Source organism: Gossypium hirsutum, chromosome A11 (assembly GCF_007990345.1).
Source record: "Gossypium hirsutum isolate 1008001.06 chromosome A11, Gossypium_hirsutum_v2.1, whole genome shotgun sequence".
Classification (NCBI taxonomy): domain Eukaryota; kingdom Viridiplantae; phylum Streptophyta; class Magnoliopsida; order Malvales; family Malvaceae; genus Gossypium; species Gossypium hirsutum.
In genome coordinates, this window is record NC_053434.1 from 23,595,205 (window position 1) to 23,613,515 (window position 18,311).

The window sequence follows — 18,311 nt, forward strand, 5'->3', positions numbered from 1 at the left end:
TCAGATTAAGATATTAAATAAACACAATTGTTTACCATGGTGTTAATATATACAATTTGTGACACTAACTCAATCAACATTATTAATACTAAAAATTCTATTAGATGTGTATGTGCGTGGAAACTATGTACATAGAACATAGATGTTAGTTTTAAAATAACATACAAAATAATGAAACATATGATTTGAAACTAACTAATAATAACACATAAAATGTGTACAATATTAAAATGAAAAATATATTAACTTGTGATTGAAATAAAACTTAAATGTGTAAATACATTATATTAAGAATATAAAATTTACTATAATTATTTATCATGGTGTTGTCATTAATCTTGAGTTAGTGTCAATTTGACTTGTGACACTAGCTCAATAGACAATATTATTAATACTAGAAATTCTATCAAACGCTTATATGTATGGAAACTACAGATGTGTGTTTGAAAATAACATATAATAAATAATGAAACATATGATTTGAAACTAATTAATATATACAACTGATAAAGGTAATAAATTGTGCATATTGAAAATGTATGAAAAACATTAAAATGAAACTTTGGTTGAGTGATAAATTTAAAGTTTTACTAATTTAATTGGTGTGGGTCCACCATATACATATTTTTATTGATTTTTTCTAAAATAAAAAAGACTAAAGTATCCTTAAATAATATAATTTATTTTAATGACAAAAGAACATTTCCGTAATTTTTTTAACCAAGTTAGTGTCAGGTTGACTCGTGACACCAACTCAGTTAGGGTCTTAAATAATAGTATAAATATATAATTGATGGAGGTTATAAAATATGCACAATACAATTAAATAGAAAATATTATATTAAAATAAAGTTTAGTTCAGTTGTAAAATTAATGTTTTACTGAAGTAAATAGCATGAGTTTAGATCCCTAGCTCTTCGATGAAAAGACTTTTCAACAACTAGAATCATCTCAGAACTTTTTCGATGCTGATTGAAAAGTCTTGCTCAATGATCTTTTACAGGAATCTCTGGCTTCAGAATTAGCTTTTCTTTTCTCTTTCCCTACCTCTTCAGCTTTACAAGCTTGCTCAACAAGTACCACGAACTCTTTAATTTCAAGTATACTAACCATCAATTTAATGTCTTCATTTAAACCGTGTTCGAATATTTTACACATGATAGCTTCGGTTGAAACACATTCACGAGCATATCGACTAAGTCTCACAAATTTCCGCTCGTACTCGGTTATAGTCATACGACCCTGTTTCAATTTCAGAAATTCTTTACGTTTCTGGTCAATAAATCTTTGGCTGATGTATTTCTTACAAAACTCCGCTTGAAAGAATTCCCAAGTCACTATCTCTTTCGAAGCTACTGATACTAGTGTATTCCACCAGTGATATGTAGTGTCTCGTAATAAAGATATGGCACACTTTAAACATTCATCCGGAGTACATGATAACTCGCCGAACAAACGGATAGTATCATCGAGCCACAACTCGGCCCATTCAGCATCATCATCATCATTAGCTTTAAACTCTTCATCCCGATGTTTTCTGATTTTATCTACAGGAGGCCTGTTAAATCTCATTGGGTCAATCATCGAAGGTACCACAGGTATCGGAGATGGATTATTCGAGGGTGGAGGTTGTTGTACAGCCGGATTAGTCCGGATATACTGAGTACACCATTCGTTCATCATTTGATAAAAGGCTTGCTTAGCCTCCCCCTCATGGCTACTCGAGATAGGTCGAGATTCAACTGGTGCAGTCCCAAGAGCAGGAGTAGGCGCTACGCTCTTGACATCATCAACTACAGCTCTATCGGGATCCATTTACTATATGAAAGCACATTTTCAAATGTCAGAAGTCATCACACTATCGTAGTATAAAATATAGCATGTATGGCTAAACTCACACACGCTACGTTAGTCCTAGAATCGACTAAACCATAGCTCTGATACCAATAAAATTTAACACCCCTAGCCCGTATCCGTCGCCGAACTAGGTTACGAGGCATTAGTTAACTAAAAACACAATTCTGAATAATTATATAATCAAAACATGCATTTTTTTATACTATATTGTGGACATATCAAGGCAAAGTTATATGATGTTCGGACATAATCTAATAACCTTTAAAGTCAAATCATATATAATATCTTGACTATATTCTATAATAAAAAAAATTCAAATAATCATTCATTCATAGTACTTAACATGTTAACTAAAACAAATCCGCACCACAACCAAGTATAGCTAAATTCAAACTTAGTATTTAATCCATATACGCAGCATATTTATCCATTCTCAATTTCAAATACCGAATATAACCATAACAAACCAATATGTTTATGACCAATTTCTTCACACCATAACCTAATCATTAATCAACTTCAATGCACAAATTTATATCATTATCAAACCATTTCCAGCACATATATCATAGTGTTATAACAAAACAGTTTAATCCGTAACCAAAGATGATCGAAACTAAACTTAGAAGTACAGCCATTTTCGCATGGCTCAAATTATACATACCCAAACTTGAACAAAATACATATTAGCCTATACATGCAATAAGTTTGAAAATAGACTTTTAAAAGTATCAAAAGTTGACAATAGTGTAGATGACTTCGATAACGATCCCTGAGCTCGTAACTTACAACCAAAATCTATAAAACAGAGTAGCAAAAACACACAGAGTAAGCTAACTTAGCTTAGTAAGCCTTAAGCAAAATAACATCTCACTGAATAATCAAAACATTCAAACTAACCAAATTATATAAATAATGTTATATTTTAACATATTAAGATACCTTGGCCGAATGTTCAAAAAAAATCAATTATATAACAGCACATAAATGTTTCCTATATAGTCGATTATACAAGATCAATTATATCATCACATAGACACTTACATATAGGGCCGAATACACAAAATTTATTATATTATCACATGTGGCCGAATATATAAAAGTTAAATAAAATATCACATGTAACTTATAGTTCAAATTCAAAAGAACATCACATATGGCCGAATATGCATATTTAAGATAACTCCACATATATCTGATTATACAATTTCAATAGAAGTTCACATGTAATCGAATACTAAAATTCAATCCAACCTCACATGCAGCCGAATATACAAGTTCAATATAAGCTTACATGTACTTACCTATGTGGCCGAACATATACAAGGTAATTTATCTCAATTTCACTTGCTCGATATCCACAATAATTGGAAATCTTATAATCACAGACTTGTAAACAAATCACCGGTATAAAACCTGCTAGGCATAAGCCTGAATCACACACCGGCACAAGGCCTGCTAGTCCCAAGGTCTGATATTTATTCACCGGTAATAAGCCTGCTAGGCACGAAGCCCGATCAATGTCACCAACACAAATCTAGCTAGGCTTAAAGCCTGAATATCCCAATTATAGAATCATTCCACAACATTTCATATATCGAATAGTCCAATATTCCATGTAACACATACACACTTCCAGGGATTTTAAATCAGTCGAATAAAACTCAACCACAGTAAATCATTGATATATCACATTCAGCTAACATAATAATAGACTATAAAATTTGTAACATGATAGTAAAGCATTCTATGTTTAAAATAAACCATGTTTAATTGCTTAAAGACTTACCTCGGATATCGACGGATGTTACAAAACGGCTATTCGATTATTTTTGTTTTTCCCCGATCCAAGTCCGGTTTCCTTCGTTCTTGATCTATATAATTTCAAATTAACCTTATTTAAACAAAATTTTATTCAATTTAATCTAACAACATATAAATGAGTAAATTGCCATTTTACCCCTAATATTTCATACTTTTACAAATTAGTCCTAATTGCACAAAACACAAAATACACAAAATCTCACAACAATATAGTTGGGCCGAATTTTCCATATAACCATAACAGTCCATATATTTCATCTATTTCACATTTTAATCATTCAATTTATTATTTTTTGAATTTTAGTCCTAATAACCCAAAATCATCAAAAACTCCAATACAAAACATGTTAATCTAAAACATATTTTTGATATTTCATCATCAAACATCACAAATACAAATATTCATCAATGGTATAACACAAAATATTCATCGAAATCAAAAATTCAAACATGGGTCGAATAGTATTCGAAGCAACGATCTTAAAAACGTAAAAATTATCAAAAACCGAGTTAATTACATACCTTAATTGAGCTTAATAAGTTGCCAAACCCTTAAAGCTTTCTTTTCTTTCTAATTTTCTTTAATTTCATTAATAACAAAGTACATGCATGGTTGTTTTTATTTTATGTTATAATATATACATATTATTACTTATAATATAACTTTAATTATTTTAATATTATTTCCACCCACTAACTAGTGACCGAATGTGTCCATGCCAATTTCAATGGTATAATTGCATTATAAGTACCCCACATTAAAAGAACAAAGCAATTAGACACTTTAACAATTAGCATACAAATTTTACATTTTATGCGATTAAGCCCTTTTTATTTAATTAAGCATACAAACAATCAAATTTTCATACGAAATTTTCACACATGCAAATTCACATATAATAAACACGAAAAATAATATTTAAATATTTTTCTAACTCGAATTTGTGGTCCCGAAACCACCATTCCGATTAGGGTCTAAATCGGACTGTTACATGAGCACTATAAAACAGAGAAAATAAAACTTAGTAAGAATTTAATGCTTAGTAAGTTCGTATAATAGGAATTAAACTTACCAATCATACTCATTTAAATAAGCATAACAATATCATGCTTCCAAACAAATTAACAAATTTGCCTAATCGCATATACTCAAATAAATAAGTTAGTCACATAATTCACATATACATTAAGTAAGCATAGATGAGCTCATCATGTTACAAACTTTCAAGTATTTTGGGAACATTCGAGATATAATTCATTTAATCTCATAGTTTCTCATTTTAGGAATTTTTCCATTGAATAATTGAAATTTCGATGAATGCTCAGGTAGTACACACAAGGTGTACGAAACTATAAACCGTCAACTGTTAATCAGGGGTACCCATTAGGGCACTTAATCAGGGAGCACACTCTCAAGCCACATATCAAGATGCTCAGATGGGCCATGTAACAGGACACTTATCCGGGCTAAACATAAAACTCATAAGAGTTTTATTCAAGGAGCTCATAGAGCTTAACAAATAACTACGAAGAGTTAATATCAGAGAGCACCGGATAAGGTAACAGGAAGTTCAAGCGAGCCGTGTCAAGAAGCCCATAAGAGCTTATATCAGGACACTCATGTAGAGCTGTGTTTGTGTCCACAATATATGCTGTATCACAACCGATCAAATCATGTAATAGGACGCTCACAAAGAGTTGCGGTAATGTGCAACACATGTAAAATCACTACCGATCAAGATGCATGCGGGAACTATATAACAGGATGCTTGAGAGGGCTATGACAAGATTGCTCATCCAAGCTATATTCTGTCCGCAACATATGCAGGACTACAACCTGTAGGGAAATCTTGTATCCATCGAATTTCATTTATTCAAATGGGACTTAAAGTTTAACAGGTATTATCAGATATGTGAATACTTTCATATACATGACAATAATAATCACATACATGCTGTACAGGCCCAAATTTGTCGGGGCCCATACACATGCAATAACCAAATTAATAAACAATTAAGCCTAAAATACAATGTCCATTTACAGCGAATTAAACCCCAAATACAAGACCCAAACCCAATTCCTAAATGAATTAAACATCTCAGTCCAATCACAAATAAACCCAATGGCCCAACAATAAACCTAGCCCGAAAGGACCCAAAACCAAAACATGTTCAGGAAACCCTAGGGCTTCAGCTAGGTGCCGCAACAGCCCATGCACTGCCTTCGTACGGCCTCCGCACCTCCACGTCAATCTTTGTACTTTAGTGCCTGCGAAAACAGCAACAAAACAGCAAAGCAAAGAAAAGCAAGAAAAATATTGTATTTCTTTTTTCCTTTTCAGTTATAAAAGAGCAATGAAAAAAATGTAATGGATACGGACCATACAGAAAGAAATCAATATACAAAAATACAGCAATCAAAAGAGAACAAAGTTTTTTTTCTAAAGGTGGTTCTTTTTTCTGTTCTTTGCTCTACCCTTTTTTATTCTTTATTTTCTATCTTTATTTTTTTGAAAAGAGGCATAAAATAAAAATAAATCAACTTACCCATCGATTGATCTTCCATCGTCGTCGGAGGTCACTGCCGACGTTTGAATACCTTGAAACCTCTTAGGGTTCTACTGAGGATTCAAAAGATGATGGAGGCCTAGTTTTTTTTCTTTCTCGTGTAATATCTTCTTTTGATCTTAAAGCAAAACTTTTTCTTTAAAAAAGAAGGGTTTTTAAAAAAGGAGCCACCGCGCATGCTCGCTGGTGTCGATGACGGAGGAGAAGGGAGGGAGAGAGTAGAGAGAACTCTTTAATTTTTTTTAAAAAAAAACCAAGTATAGAATGAAATTTTAAGAAAATTTTGGCTTTTATAAAGTATTGAAACGACGCCATCTTGGGCCCTAATTCCAATGGCCAAAACAAAGCCGTTTAAAGCTTTGACCCACGCCTGAACTCGACCCGCTCCCAATGATCCGCTTGTTTTTAACAAATGGGATATTTGCGCTCCTGGCACTTCCGCATTTTTAATTTCTTTTAGTTTAATCCTTTTTTGTTTTTTTATGTTTTTAATTTCGGCCGCTGATTATTTTCATGCTTCAATTTAGTCCCTAATTCGTGGATCCGTAGAGGAAATGACACATGTCTTGGGCATTTAGCCCTCGCTAGTTTTAGCGCATTTGATTCAAATCCTTATTAACCCCTTTTTTATTATTTTGCAATATGTACCTTGAATTTCCTTTCAAATTCAATTTCGTCCTTAGTCCTTTTAATTGATTTATTTTCATTTTCATTTTCTTGTTTCTAAAGAATGTTTTATTTAATGTTCTATTTTTTTATTTTATTTGTTTATTTCTAATTAAAACTTTTATTAGTTCTATTTATTCATTTGTCTATTATTTCTTTTGATCGGCACTTATTATTATTATTATTATTATTATTATTATTATTATTATTATTATCTTTTTTTAAACTATTTTATTTAACACTTCCTTATTCTTTTATTTACTTATTTTCAAATTCTTTTTAAGCTGCTTTATTTGTTTTTTTATTTATTCTTATTTATTCACCTATTTTTCTTTCTACTATTTATTTAGAAAAATTCCAATCCTTTTTATCTTCACATATATTATTTATTTTTATTGTTACTTGTTTTAAATTTTCTTTCATATATTATTATTTTAAAATTTCATATTGTTTTATCTTAAACCATTTTATAGAGTATTTATTTTAAATTATTTTGTTATATACCTTTTTTAAATTGTTTTATACATTATTTGCTTTAAGTTGCTATATATGTTATTATTTTAAACTGTATTTATGTTGGTTATTTTAAATTTTTTTTACATATTATCTATTTCGTTTTCTTTGGTTATTAATATTGAAATAATATACATTGTTTGAATATTGCCATTACATGCTCTAGAGTTTATTCATTAACATCCTCCATTTATTGACATCTATTAACATCTAGCTCGTGTATTATTACTCTGCGCTCCACATTGCTTTTTATGTTATTTCGAGCAAATCGCATCGCATATTAAGCTTTAATGTTTATCCAATATAGGTCGCTTTATTCTACTCAATAAAATAAATGTACATCGTTAAATGATATATTTGCTATTGTTCAAAAAAGAAAAAATTTTCAAAATAAGGTAATATTTCGTATTTTAGAAATTCGAGAGATCGTGCCTTAACGTACTGGGTTTCGATCTTTTCTCATTTGATCCAAATGACCGAATATCCTTTTAAAATTAAAATGCACGAATTTTGAAAATCAAAAGCCAAGTTTATTCTCGAGGGTTTAAAATGTTGCGTCGTAACGTACTAGATGTAGCATTTCATTACTTTGGGACAAGAAGATCATTAGTGACTATTTCGATTTATTCAAGCAAATTCTTCGATAAAAAATCAACATTAAAAAGGAGAGGATCGTATTTTTTAATTCTTTTCGGGTTTTCAACTTTCAATGTTAAGACATTAATTAATCAATTAGGTACCAATTTTGGGCGTTACGAGGGTGTTAATCCTTCCTCGTATGCAACCGGCTCTCGAATTCGTTTTCTTGAATTTTGTAGACCAAAACTGTTGTTTTAGTAAATTAAAATATTTTATTAAAGGATCAATCATAAGGTGACCCGATCATACCTCATAAAAAGGATTGGTGGCGACTCCCATTTACTGTTTTTCAAACATAAGAAAAAATGGTTTTGACACATGCAATTCAAATTAACACATATAAATTCATAATTTAGTTACACGAACTTACCTCGACACTTGTTTGTGTATGAAAATCTACTAATCTGAAACTTTTTCTTTTCTTTGATTTAGCTTCGAATTTGAGTTGTCTGGATTTATATAAATGAATTTAATCATCAATTTATCACATTTCGTATTCAATTGGATTCAATTTACACACTAGGAAAAATTACCATTTTGCCCCTAAACTTTTTATAAATTCTAATTTCGTCCCTAAGCTCAGAAAATGAAATTCATGCAATTTAATCCTTATTCCAAGCCAAATCAGAATTTTCATATAACATTTACAGCACATGTATTTCACAAAATTTATAATTTTTCACAACTTTTACTTCTTTGCAATTTAGTCCCTAAGTCATAATTTCATCAAAATTCTCTTCGTAAAAGTTGTTTATCTATCAAAAACCTTTCGTTTTCTACCATAAAATTCAAATTTTCAAAATATTCATCCATTGAAAAACTTTTTTACTATGATAACTTTTCAAATTAATCCCCAAAATATACTATGATAACTTTTCAAATTAATCCCCAAAATAGATTGATTAGATTATCTCGATCTCAAAAATTTAAAAATTACTAAGAACAAGAAAACATACCTAATCAAGCTTGATTAGTTTCCTTTCTCTTTCCTAGGGTTTTCGTGCAAATTTTGGGGAAGATGATGAAAAATAAGATGATATTTTCTATTATCATCTTTTAATTATTTTGATTTCCAATTTAGTCCTTAACCTTTTCTAATTTTTCCATGGATGAATCACCAAAAATATCTACTAACTTTTCTTTAATAGTCTAATTACCATATAAGGACCTCAATTTTTGAATTCCATAGCTATTTGATCCTTCTAGCTACTATCCATAGCTATTTGATCCTTCTAGCTACTAGAATTCAACTTTTTCATTTTATGCAATTTGATCCTTTCCATAATTAAACACATAATCGGTAAAATTTTCTTATCAGAATTTTCATATAACATTCCTATCATAATGTAGACCATGCAATAATATTAACATAAAATTTCTTTCTGGCTCGGATTTGTGGTCCCGAAACCACTGTTTCGATTTCATTGAAATTGAATTGTTACACCTAATGTTTGCCTATTTAAACAACTTTATAACCTCATAAGAGAGGTTGGACGTGATAAAACAATTTTATTTCGTTTTCAATTTTAGTTTTCTTTTTATGTTCCTATAGTTGGAATCTTTTCTATTTTGATGTGAAGACGATTACGAACCGAGATTACTCCAGACTAGAGCTGAGCATGGGCCGGGCCGGGGGCCCGCCCAAAAAATGGGACTGTTCGGGTAAAAATATAGGCCCGAAAAATAGGTTTGGACAAAAAACGAGGCCCGTTTAAAAATGGGTCGGGCCTTAGGTAAAATTTTTTTGGCCCAAGCCCGGCCCAGCCCGGCCTGGCCTGAATTATATATTAAATGTTTTATTTTATTTTTTATCAATTTAACTTTTTAACTTTACCTTTACCCTTTATTTTTCTCAGCTTTCCTGCCTTTCTTTTCCTCCGAATAAGCCATTTCCAAAAAATCCCTAACTCACAGCACCACCTCCACCGATCCCTACTCCCTAGTTAGCTCAGCTCAGGCCAAAATGGAAGAAAATTTTCATTTGTTAAGTCGCTTCCGAGCTTGATGTCGAAGCTCAGCTCAGCTTAGACCAAAATCGAAGCTCTCTCTCATTTCTCTCGGCTCTAGCTTCTTCATTTGCGGTCTCGGAGCTCCCCACCAGTTGTAACTGTAAGCTTCTTCTTCATTTACCACAACTTGAATATTACTTGTAGGCTGTAGTTTAACTTTTTTTTCTTATTCTTCTTCATTTGCGGTCTGTAGCTTTATTTTTACCTTATTCTGATTTTGGTTTTTCTGCTATTTTGTTTATAGGTTTTGTGGTTTTTCTTATTCTGGTTTTTCTGCTATTGTGTTTATAGTTTTTGTGTTTTTTCTTATTCTGGTTTTTCTGCTATTGTGTTTATAGTTTTTGTGGTTTTTCTTATTCTGGTTTTTCTTCTATTGGGTTTTTCCGCTATTGTGTTTATAGTTTTTGTAGGTCTTCTTATTCTGGTTTTTCTGCTATTGCTGTCTCTAGCTCTCGTAATTCATCCAATAAATAATTTCAAAAAAATTAAATCGGTAAAAAATTTGACACTTTTTTTAATCAAAGTTGAATAAATGGATATTTAAGTTAAATTTGGACCCGAGAAATAGTGGCCTATGTTTGAATGCTTCATGTTCTATAGTTTCTAAAGTCAACTTTTTCATTAATCTTAATTAATAAAGTTGGATTCCATATTTAATTAGGGCCTGAAAATTAAATTTAGACTTAATTCCAAAAAGTAAGCACCAATATAAAATTATTTAATTTAATTGTCATTATAAGGTTATTTTTTTACTAAATTCAAAGACAAAAATCATTATAAGGTTCTTTTTTTACTAAATTCGAAGACAAAAATCATACCTGATTTGAGCATATTTTTATTATTTTCTTTTTTATGATAAATCTTAAAATTGCATATAAATTTATCATTAAACAAAGCAATTGAATTTGGCAGTGGGATTTATCTCGTCTCAACTCTCAAGTTAACATGTCAGCTTTTAAAAATTTCAAGAAATTTTAGTTTGAGTCATTATTCTACAAACCTCAGTGATCAAACTGATGAAAACACGTGTATTTTCAAAAGATTTATGTTTACTACTTATGATGATGCATCTCTCATTTTCACAGCATGGTTTATATGCTCTTTATTTGTCTTTTATTATGTTTTCAATTTGTGTACTGTTTTAAGAATTGTTTTAGTATCATTTTTTATTTGTTTCTTGTTTTAATATTTATTTTTATGTTTTTAAATGTATTTGATTTATTACATTTTAAAATTTTTTATTTAATAAAAAAAGCTAAAAAATATTACAAATTGCCTTATTCACTTGCAAATACCACACTTAATTATATATATTTTATTTACATGATTTTTACTTTAAACGTTTGCACGTTTAGAGGCGGTTATACTCCCCACTAATGGCAACATCACATTAAATCTTTGAGTCGACGCATTCCAATCTTGTGTAATAGACTTTCAAACGTTAAAGTTGACAATGCCTTGGTAAAAAGATCTATTAAATTATCACTAGAACAACTTTGTTGAAATTCTATATCACTATTTTTTCTCAATATCATGAGTGAAGAATAATTTTGGTGAAATATGTTTCGTTCTATTACCTGTGATGTAACCATCCTTCAATTGAGCTATATATGTTGCATTGTCTTCATATAAGATAGTTAGCATCTTTTCTTGTAAAGAAAATTTACATATCTTCTGGATATATTGGGTCAATAACCTTAGTCAAACACACTCTCCCAAACACACTCTCGACTTGCCTCATGCATTGCAATTATTTCTACATGATTTAAGGAGGTAGCAACTAATTTATGCTTTGTTGAACACCATGATATGGCAGTACCTCCACATATAAATAAATATCTCGTTTGAGATCGACCTTTATGTAACGCCCCAAGTTTTAATTTATGTTTTGATTAAATATGACACAAGTGTGTATCTACTTCAGTGGTTAAGTGTTCTGGGTGTGTGTGTGTGAGGTCCCAAGTTCAATCCTTAGCTTGGGAAAATTTTATATTTTTAAGACTAAAGCCCAATCCCTAGTTAATAGGCTTATATTTATTGTTTGCGAAAACATATCAGAATGGACCTGCTAGTTTGGTGGTTAAGTGGAGTGTTGGAGTGATGGAGGTCTGGTGTTCAAATCTCAGTGGAAACGATGAGTGTAATATCTTTTTGCTTCTGGATGTACTATGTGTGTGAAAGAGTTTGAAGGGAGGTGAAATTCGGATAATGGGCAGTTGTTGAGAGGACATTGTGGGGGTAGTGGATTGGAGGTTAAATTCATCTTCTGACATTTCGTTTTCCCCCAACTCTACCAAAATTTTTTCCCCTTTTTGCCGAAATTTGCCTTTCTCTTTCTTTTCTATTCTCAATTTCGTTTCCAACTCGTATTGGTTGCACAGCGTAGTCACGCATTCGGTAAGTTTTGGTCTTCATTTAGCCTTAAATTGCTCTTTCTCTGAATATTGATTAAGAGGGGTTTTGGTTGGTTTTTAGGTGGTGGTTGAGGGGCTAGAGACCAGCCATTACAGTATTAAGAGTGCGAAGTTCTTCGTCTTGATCAAAGGTGAGGTTTTGATAGAGTATCTATGGTCAGTATCGTTATGTTTTTGTTTGAAAGACGATTTAAGTAACTGAAATTGGGCTTTGGATTGTCGATTTTAGGTACTGGAGTGCTTGGGACTGTTTAGGTATCAATATCAACACAAATGTGTACTCGAAAACATAGAAAACGAGAATCGACGAAAGCTAAAAAATAATTCTGTCGACGCCACATGGGGGTGTGGTTTCCCATGAGGTAGGCCGTGTGGCAGTACACGGGCATGTGATCGATGAGTAAGGCCGTGCGCTACAGACACGGGCACATGACACGGTCGTGTAATGACCGGTGAGGTCATGTGCGAAACACGGGCTTGACCTATACGGCCGTGTAGGACACACGGGCGTATGAGCTCACACGGGTGTGTGGGATTTTGGGCCAGGCCGTGTGGATCCAATTTGGGCCATGTGGGCCACATGGGCGTGTAAGCCCATTTTTCTGAAATAATCTATAAGGTCACATGGGTCGCCTGAGTCGACTGTGACCTACCTGGGGTAGGTAAGCATTACTTAGACCCCTGATTTTGTGATCTGGTTATGTGATGTACGTAGTAAGCATGTTACTCTTAGCATGTGTATTTGATCGATTGTATGATCTGTTAAGTTGCATTATAGCATGTCATATTGTATGTTTGCCTTGCATCGGGCTGGGTTGTTATTATTTGGAGGAAGTATCTGAAAGACTCCTAAGCCTGATATCTGGCAGCTCAGCTATATTATCCTGTTTATGTGTTGCATTTTGGTACAATATGGTGTGTAGGGATAGGTGAGTTGATTATATCCCCACATAGTGTGTAGGGCTGGATGAAGATGGTGTGTAGAGGCTGGTGGGTAGGATTCTGATATTCTGATCTGCATTCTGTATCTGAGTGGGCTAAGGCCCATACTGATTCTGTAATGGGCTCTGGTCCAAACTGTATATACATGATTGATTTTCTGATATTATGCTTTGTGCACGTATTCTGTGGGAATTACACACAGAGTTTGCAAAAACTCACCCCTTTCTGTTTGATCTGTTCAGGTAATCCCCAGCATTAGACGGATCGGAGCAGTGAAGGACTCGCTAGTGACCACTGCTACTGCTACATGACAAATTTACGGTTTCTTCTTATCATTGTTTTAATTTTTATTTTGGGAAAATTTTGATGTAATAATGGCCATTACAGGTTTTATCACTATAAAAGCACGACGTTTTCTAGAAATTAAAGTTTCCTAGAAACGAATAGTTTTCCTTTTAAAAATAAAAGTTCACAAGCTTTCGCGTAAAAGAAATGTTTTAAATACAAATCAATTAGTCCAGGTTTTTCTTGAACTAGGTAAAAGATAATAACTGGAACGGTTTTAAGATCAATGTGTTTACAAAAACACTCTCATGTGACATCGCTAGATTCGGCCATAACGTGCAGGTCAGGTTTAGGGTGTTACACTTTATGTGGATCCGATAAATACCCAGCATTAAGATAGCCAACTAATAGAGATTTTAAATCATTTGAATAAAATAACCTCATATTAATGGTCCCTCTGAGATATCTAATGTAACACCCCAGTTTTGGCAAGGTCGAGGTTTTGGTGGATAATTGTAAAATAATTTGTTCAGCGAAGTGTTATCTGTCCAAAATTTCTCTTCTAACGTATAGATTGGGTGTATAGAAATCGTTTGGATTATTAGTAAAGATTTATTTCAGATTGCTTTGCTATGAGAAGAGGAAGATTTTAGAAAATAAAAAGGGTAATTATGATTTGAGTTAATGCCAAAGGTATATCGCGTCCTGTTTGTTTGAGTATTGTGTTAGTTAAGTTGTTAAGCAATATGGTTAGAAATCAAATAGATAGTCTAGTTAGATAATTATTATATTGGATTTTTATTTATATTGTAACACCCCTTAACCCTAAATCGTCACCAGAACAGGGTTATGAGGTGTTACCTGACATATCAAATCAAATACGAAATTTAAGCAAATAATTTATATACATTTCATAAATATATCATGTGTATTATTCAAATCAATTCAATTGATTTCATTTAATCCAATTCAAATACCATACCAAAATAACCCAAACATACCATTTCATAATCTTAACATTTAATTTATATTGTATATAACCATCCAAGGTTAATTTATAATACCATTCACAAACATATTCCAAAATGACCTATACAATCAACTTAGGTACATGCCATTTTACAAAAGAGAATATATATCACCACTTTGCTGAGTTCGGGATTGGCTTGGATGCTGATCCGGAACTTTTGACTTCAACTTACCTGCGCATGGAAATAACCGTACGCTGAGTATATACACTCAATGGTATTACTATAATTCAAACTTTAATAGCAAAATAAATAAATAAATATGCACTAAACTTTCATTTCTTAACAATAGATATTTCAAATAACTTTTCTCCATTTTGATTCACACATTATTTCACCATATCAAAAATCCATTCCATGAACCCATGGTTTAAACATTTTCTTTTCATATCTCTATTCAATATCTCATTCCAATTCATATACAAAATCATACGGTTTATCAATTCATTTAATACCAATTTTAATTTCCAATTCGTTCATTTACCCCTATTAACTTGACTTGGACTTTGATGGATACACGTATCCAACCAAGCACACCAGTATGGCACCTTGTGCCTCATCGGCCTTGCCGAAGTGAATTGGTATTTAGTACCTCATCGGATTTAATCCGAAGCAATAATACGACACATAGTGCTCATCGAAATTATCCGAAGCAATATTACGACACATATAGTACCTTATCGACTCGAGGTCGAAGTATCCCTAAACACTTCCAATCCTATGACATGCCAACTATATCCGACTTAGCCCGAGTAGTTAATAGGGTTTCCAATTCACTTTCTTAATTCAATTTCAATCAAATTCATACCAGTCACAAATTCTCATATTTCCAATTCAATATCACAATAACTTATTTAATTCAATTCAAATCACTTTCAATTTCCAATCAATATACATTCAAATATTTACATAATTCACAATTCAATATCATTTCTTACCTCAATTCCACTTACCACACACATCAATTAAAGTTCAAAAATAAATAATAACTAAATTCGAATTATAATAATACAAACCGTAATTTCAAATCACTCCTCGTCGACTTTTCCTTTCCTTTCTTGGTCGATGTCTCGGCACGATGTTAGCTACAAATATTAAATAAGTTAAAATTATCAATACAACATCAATTCACATCAAATATTTAAATTTTCTATTCAAATTTTACCTTAATTTCAATTTAATCCCTAACCAAAAATGATTTTCAATTCTATCACAATCTATACCTTATTATCACTTAATTTCTACTTATAACTTAACTTAACCCTCAAATTGTCATCATAAAACCCTAAATTTAAATTTCGTACAATTTAGTCCCTATTACACACAACTTATAACTTATTCCACAATTTAATCATTTTCCCAATTCTAATTTGAAATTTCTATAAATTAAATCCCTAATTCATCAATTAATTCAACATAAACTACATCCAAAAATCTACTAACTTTCAAAATTTCAACATATACCTAATATTATTTTGTTCTAGGATCATAAAAACTAAAAAATCACAAAAAAAAGAATTAAATTGACTTACCAAATTAGCTTGGAACCCTAATTTCCCTTTTTTTCTCGTTTCTTTTTCTCCCTATTCTTCTCTGTTTTCGTTTGCTATTCTGTTTATGTTTCTTTTCTTTCTTTTGTTTATTATATATAATAATATAATAATATAATATAATAATATAAATTAATATATATTACTTATTTATTAAGTTATTATAATATAATATATTATATTTTAATAAAAAAATATCTTTGATATTTCTATCTTAAACCGCCTCATCATTTGAAAATGGCATTATTTCCTATTTGGTCTTTTTAACTTTCTTTAATCTATAATTAAACTTTCACCTCTATTGCAATTAAGTCCTTTTTCCTAGTTACTCTTATTTTAAGCTAATTTACCTAACCAAAACCTAATTAAACTCAAAACTAACTTCGTAAATATTTTTAATAAATATTTACGAATCCGTTTTACTAAAATGAAGACCCGAAAACTCACGTTTTCGATGCCCGTAAAATTTGGGTCGTTACATATATTTCTCTCAGAATCTGTAGACCATAAAGTAGGACAAACTCTGATTCAAGTGAAACTTGTCGAATTACAGTAAATGAGATAATGCTATATATATGTGGTAGATGTAACAACTCATTTTTAGAGGTGTCGGAAACAGTGGTTTCAGGACCACAATTCTGACGAGTAAATTATTATTTTATTATTATTTTAATGTTTACATAATTATACTTGTAAATTATTATTTTATTATTTTAATGTTTACATAATTATATTAAGGTCGTATTAAAATTTCATTAAGAAATTTTGATGTTTAAATGGTTAATTAGGTGAAAAGGACTAAATCGAAAAAGGGTAAAAGGTGAGTTCTATTAGTTAAAAGGATCTAATAGCTTTAAAATCTTAAATTAAAGCAGTTGAATGGTAAATATACCATTTAATGAGTTAGTGGATAGTTATTGACAAGGTTTTAATGAAATTTTAATGATTTTAAAAGGTTAATTTAGTAATTCAGTAATTAAAAAGAAAATTAAATAAGAAAAGATGTGTAACACCCTAAACCCGCCCTAGATATTATGGCCGAATCTGAGAATATTATGAAAAAGGGTTTTGAAACCAATTTTACCGTGTTGAAATTTCTCGAATAATTTGTTACTAAAAGAGAGTCCACATTTTATAAAACAGGTTAATTCTATCCATTTATTAAGGAAAACGTCGATAGTCTACTACTATAATAAAGCTTATCTTGTAGCAGAAGTTAGAAATCGTTATATTTAAAATCCGAGCTTGTGTTTTCGATAAATTATTTGTTTGCATAAAAACCATTGTTTTCGTAAATCGTTTTGTTAAAAGTCGCAAAATAATAACAATCTAAACAATTTCAAAATCTCGAATTAAAACCAATAGTTTAGAGAGTCCATAAATTACAAAACTCTTAAAATAAGCCAGAATTTAAATAAAAACGTTAATTAAACCAGTTCGCAAACTAGTGGTCACTGTTGAGACTTTGTCGTACTGTTAATAAAATGAATGCTAAAGCTTGGTCATGGACTTCGTTATGGCTAGCATGAATAAGGTTGTCTACATGGTTGTACGGTTGTAGTGTATGCACCAAAAGAATAGTGTTTGTAGTAAAATCTGTTTGTGTATAGAATTCGCCAATGGGCGAACTGTATGACTTACTGAGTTGGAAAGGTTTATTGGTATTATATATAGCTATTGATATGTTTGCTTTGGAACTAACTAAGTTCTTTGAACTTTTTTAGTTACCTTTCCTCCTTAGCATCGCTGACGAAATAAGAGACTTTTCGAAGACTATGCCAAATGACATCTGTTCTGTGAGTTTTTTAAGTATTTTGTATCATGTATGGCATGGGGGTGGTGTCAAGACGGTGTCATTTTGAATAATGAATTTTTAATTTTAAAGTTATTCTTTTGAAACCGTTGATTCAAGGAAACCTCAATGAAGTGATTATGTTTTTGTAAAGTATCGAATTATTTACTTTAAATGATTAATGTTTGTCTAATTATATGTATATGTACATGACGCTATAATTA